Raw genomic sequence first — 5,846 nt, 5'->3', positions numbered from 1 at the left:
GCTACTGCAGCATCTCAACGAGGATGACCTAGATCGGCGCACTGAATTTGCAGAATGGGCAAAACAAAAATTGGAACAGGACCCTCAGTTTACGCAGAAGATTTTGTTCAGTGATGAGGCAAACTTTTATGTGAATGGTGAAGTTAACAAACAAAACCACCGCTATTGGTCTGACACTAACCCACATTGGATAGATCCCTCCAAGACTGTTGGAACAAAAAAAATTATGGTATGGTGTGGTATATGGGGTACAAAGATAGTGGGGCCATTCTTCATCAATGGAAACCTCAAGGCCACTGGATATGCGAAATTGCTACATGATGATGTGTTTCCCTCTTTATGCACTGAAGCTGGCACGTTCCCTGAGTTTTTCCAGCAAGATGGTGCACCACCACATTATGGGTGTCAGGTCCGAGCATTCCTAGATGAACAGTTTCCTGGAAAGTGGATTGGTCATCGTGGGCCAGTTGAATGGCCCCAAGGTCTCCCGATCTGACCCCCTTAGACTTTTATCTTTGGGGTCATCTGAAGGCAATTGTCTATGCTGTGAAGATACGAGATGTGCAGCACCTGAAACTACGGATACTGGAAGCCTGTGCTAGCATTTCTCCTGTGGTGTTGCTATCAGTGTGTGAAGAGTGGGAGAAGAGGGTTGCATTGACAATCCAACACAATGAGCAGCACATTGAACACATTTTATAAGTGGTCAGAAACTTGTAAATAACTCATGAAAGAATAAAGTTACATTAAAACCAAGCACACCATTGTTTTTCATGTGAAAGTCCCAATAAGTTTGATGTGTCACATGACCCTCTTCCTATTGAAAAAACAAAAGTTGGATTCAAAATGGCCGACTTCAAAATGGCCGCCATGGTCACCACCCATCTTGAAAAGTTTCCCCCCTCACATATACTAATGTGCCACAAACAGGAAGTTAATATCACCAACCATTGCCATTTTATTAAGGTGTATCCATATAAATGGCCCACCCTGTGCATTTCTTAATATATGTCTTTAAGTAGATCTGCCTATTTTTTCAACAATCTGAAGCCACACCCCCTGAGCCCCGCTCTGATGTGCAGCCAGTCCGTCCATGGCCACAGGTGCGCTCCCTGCTCCTACTCTGCTTGTTTTTGTCAGATTTCTGAGCGGGAGCCTGGTAGGAGCGGATCCCCTGTGTATACATGTGTGCGGGAGGTATAGTGTCATGTTCGTGTGCAGCTCGTATCCAGCGCCAGTTCCGTCCTACCTACAGCAGCCCCTGATGGTAGGTGTGTCCCGCTTGCCACAGAGTGCACGGAGGAAAGGTTCTGATCTCCACAGTTTGTGACTGTGGATATCAGAACCTTCTAAAATGTAGATATAATATCCCTCCTTCCTCGTCCTCTCCCCCCCTGCAGCTCTCAATGTGCCCCCTCATTTTCTTACTGGCCCCACTGAGCAGGCGCGAAGACGGGGGCGCGATTCCCCGATCCCCCCTACTCCTCTCCCCATCCCTCTCTAAGGGTACTTTCACACTAGCGTTTTTCTTTTCCGGCGCTGAGTTCCGTCCTAGGGGCTCAAATCCGGAAAATAACTGATTAGTTTTATCCTAATGCATTCTGAATGGAGTGTAATCCGTTCAGGATGCATCAGGATGTCTTCAGTTCAGTCTTTTTGACTGATCAGGCTTTTCAGAAAACCGTAGCATTTTGTATTTTTACCTCCGGCCAAAAATCCTGAACACTTTGACTGAACCGTCGGATCCGGCCTTTTTCCCATTAACTTGCATTAACGCCGGATCCGGCGCTGTGTGTTCAGTCAAACCGGATCCGGTTTTTGCATGTTAAACCCGAAAAATTGGAAAAAAAAGTTAAAGTCCATAAATGGCGGATCCGTTTTTTCCAATGCATTTTTTCATTGTGAACAAAATCCTGATCAGGATTCAAATGTAGTCACGTTTTCACACGTTTTTCCGGATCCGGCGGGCAGTTCCGGTGTCGGAATTGAACGCCGGATTTAAACAATGCTAGTGTGAAAGTAGCCTAAAATGTAGATATAATATCCCTCCTCCCTAGTCCTCTCCCCCTCCTGCAGCCCTCAATGTGCCCCCTAATTTTCTTACTGGCCCCACTGAGCGGGCGGGAAGACGGGCACGCGATTCCCCGATTCCCCCCTCTCCCCATCCCTCTCTAATTTTCAGGATGGCCGAGCGGTTTTAGCAGATGTGTGCTGACACTCTGCTTGAAGCGATGGACACCTGTGCTGGCACAGATGTCAGCCGTTTAACCCCTTCCATGCCACGGTCCATAGGGATCGCTGTATAGCAGGGGTTAACAGGGAGGGAGCTACCTCCCTCTCCCATCGGGCGCTGCTGTGCCTTTGCAGCCACCCGATACTTGACAGGATCACAGAGGGAGGGGGCCCCCCTCCCTCACCCATCAGCCACTGTTCTGTTGTGGCAGTGATTGATGGTTACCATGGAAACCGGACGCCTTCACAGGCTTTCGGCTTGCAATGGTATAGCTAAGCTGGATCAGGCTTCTGCTAAAGGCAGCAGCAGCCTGATCAGCCTGTGTGTAAAGTCATACATTACAGTACACTATATAGTGTACTGTACTGTATTATATAGGCATCAGACCCACTGGATCTTCAAGAACCAAGTGGGTCAGGGTCAAAAAAATGAAAAAAATAATAATAAAGTGAAGAAAAGTATAAGAAAAAATAATAATTTCTTTTTATAGCCGCACATTTATCACCGATTATAAAAAAATAAAATACACTGCATGTTTAATATCACCGCGTCCGTAAATACCTGATCTATGAAAGGGTCATGTTACTTTCCCCGCACTCCATAAAAAAAAGAAAAACTATGATGAAATAAAAAATTTGCCCACCTCACTTACCAAAAAAGTTTATAAAAGTGATCAAAAAAGTCGTATGTACGCCAAAATGGAACCAATCAAACCATCACCTAATTCCGCAAAAAATGAGCCCCTACATAAGACAATCACCCAAAAAATAAAAAGATTATAGCTCTCAGACTATGGAGACACTAAAACATGTTTTTTTTTTTTTCTAAAATGCTATTATGTTATGTGTTATGTGTAAAGTAAAAAAAAAAAAGTATATATATTAGGTATCGCCACGTCCGGAAGAACCTGCTATATAAAAATATCACATAACTTAACCCCTCAGGTAAACACTGTAAAAATTTTAAAATAAAAACGGTGTAAAATAAGCCATTTTTTGTCACCTTACACCACAAAAAGTGTAATACCATAGAAACATAGAATGTGTCGGCAGATAAGAACCATTTGGCCCATCTAGTATGCCCAATATACTGAATACTATGGATAGCCCCTGGTCCTATCTTATATGAAGGATGGCCTTATGCCTATCCCATGCATGCTTAAACTCCTTCACTGTATTTGCAGCTACCACTTCTGCAGGAAGGTTATTCCATGCATCCACTACTCTCTCAGTAAAGTAGTACTTCCTGATATTGCTTTTAAACCTTTGCCCCTCTAATTTAAAACTATGTCCTCTTGTAGCAATTTTTCTTCTTTTAAATATTCTCTGCTCTTTTACCTTGTTGAATCCCTTTATGTATTTAAAAGTTTCTATCATATCCCCTCTGTCTCGTCTTTCTTCCAAGCTATACATGTTAAGGTCCTTTAATCTTTCTTGGTAAGTTTTATCCTGCAATCCATGTACCAGTTTAGTAGCTCTTCTCTGAACTCTCTCCAAAGTATCAATATCCTTCTGGAGATATGGTCTCCAGTACTGCGCACAATACTCCAAATGAGGTCTCACTAGTGCTCTGTAGAGCGGCATGAGCACCTCCCTCTTTCTACTGGTAATTCCTCTCCCTATACACCCAAGCATTCTGCTAGCATTTCCTGCTGCTCTATGACATTGTCTGCCTACCTTTAAAGTCTTCTGAAATAATGACCCCTAAATCCCTTTCCTCAGATACTGAGGTTAGGACTGTATCACTGATTTTATATTCTGCTCTTGGGTTTTTACGCCCCTGGTGCATTATCTTGCACTTATCAACATTAAATTTTAGTTGCCAGATTTTTGACCATTCCTCTAGTTTTCCTAAATCCTTTTCCATTTGGTGTATCCCTCCAGGAACATCAACCCTGTTACAAATCTTTGTGTCATCAGCAAAAAGACACACCTTACCATCGAGGCCGTCTGCAATTTCCCTGATAAAGATATTAAACAATACGGGTCCCAGACCAGATCCCTGAGGTACCCCACTGGTAACAAGACCTTGGTCTGAATATACTCCGTTGACTACAACCCTTTGTTGCCTGTCCCTCAGCCACTGCCTAATCCATTCAACAATATGGGAGTCCAAGCCCAATGACTGCAATTTATTGATAAGCCTTCTATGTGGGACAGTATCAAAAGCCTTACTAAAGTCTAGATAAGCGATGCCTACTGCACCTCCTCCATCTATTATTTTAGTCACCCAATCAAAAAAATCTATAAGATTAGTTTGACATGATCTCCCTGAAGTAAACCCATGCTGTTTTTCATCTTTCAATCCATGGGATTTTAGATGTTCCACAATCCACTCCTTAAGTATGGTTTCCATTAGTCTCCCCACTATTGATGTCAGGCTAACTGGCCTATAGTTGCCCGATTCCTCCCTACTACCTTTCTTGTGAATGGGCACAACATTTGCTAATTTCCAATCTTCTGGGACGACTCCTGTTGCCAGTGATTAGTTAAATAAATCTATTAATGGTTTTGCTAGTTCACCGCTGAGCTCTTTTAATAGCTTTGGGTGTATCCCATCAGGCCCCTGTGACTTATTTGTATTAATTTTAGACAGCTGACATAGAACCTCTTCCTCTGTAAAGACACATGCATCAAAAGATTAATTAGTCTTCTTTCCTAACTGAGGTCCTTTTCCTTCATTTTCCTTTGTAAAAACTGAACAGAAGTATTCATTGAGGAAGTCAGCTAGTTCTTTATCTTCTTCCATATACCTTCCTTCTTTTGTTTTTAATTTGGTAATTCCTTGTTTTAGTTTCCTTTTTTCATTTATGTATCTGAAGAATGCCTTATCGCCTTTTTTCCCTGACTGAGCTAATTTCTCTTCTGCCTGTGCTTTAGAAGCTCTTATAACTTGTTTGGCCTCTCTCTGCCTAATCTTATAAATTTGCCTGTCATCCTCGTTATTTTATTTTTTATAATTCCTAAATAAAAAAACAAAACGAGGATGACAGGCAAATTTACCAAGTGATCAAAAAGTCATATGCACCCTAAAATAGTACCAATCAAACCGTCATTTCATACCAAAAAAATTAGCCCTTACATAAGACAGTATCCCCCCAAAAAAAACTATTGCTTTCAGAATAATGAGAAACCAAAAAAACATTATTTTTAAATGCTTTGTTATGTAAAACTGAAACAAACCACAAAAAAAATATTTGGTATTGTCGCATCTATAACAACCTGCTGTATAAAAATGCCACATGATTAGGGTTTTAGGATTTTTGGACCCCAGACCCGGACCAGAACATTTCAGTAAAAGTTCGGGTTCGGGTTCGGTGTTCGGAGATTTCTTAGCGCTTTTATAAAGGCTGCAGAGCAGCCAATCAACAAGCGTTTAACTGTGTGACCTTAGAAGCCATCACAGCCATGCCTACTAATGGCATGGCTGTGATTGGCCAGTGTAGCATTTGACCCAGCCTCTATATAAGCTGGAGTCATGTATCGCTGCACGTCACTGTGCTGTGCTTAGTGTAGGGAGCAGGGCTTTTTTTCTGGCGGAACGCACCGGAACGGCGTTCCGCCACCTTTTGACATCGCAGCCTGCCATGCTCCAGCATCGCATGCTGCGATGT

The sequence above is a fragment of the Bufo bufo genome, chromosome 1, assembly GCF_905171765.1.
Source record: "Bufo bufo chromosome 1, aBufBuf1.1, whole genome shotgun sequence".
Taxonomy (NCBI): domain Eukaryota; kingdom Metazoa; phylum Chordata; class Amphibia; order Anura; family Bufonidae; genus Bufo; species Bufo bufo.
The sequence above is the reverse complement of the archived record's forward strand: the minus strand, read 5'-3'. Positions refer to the sequence as shown.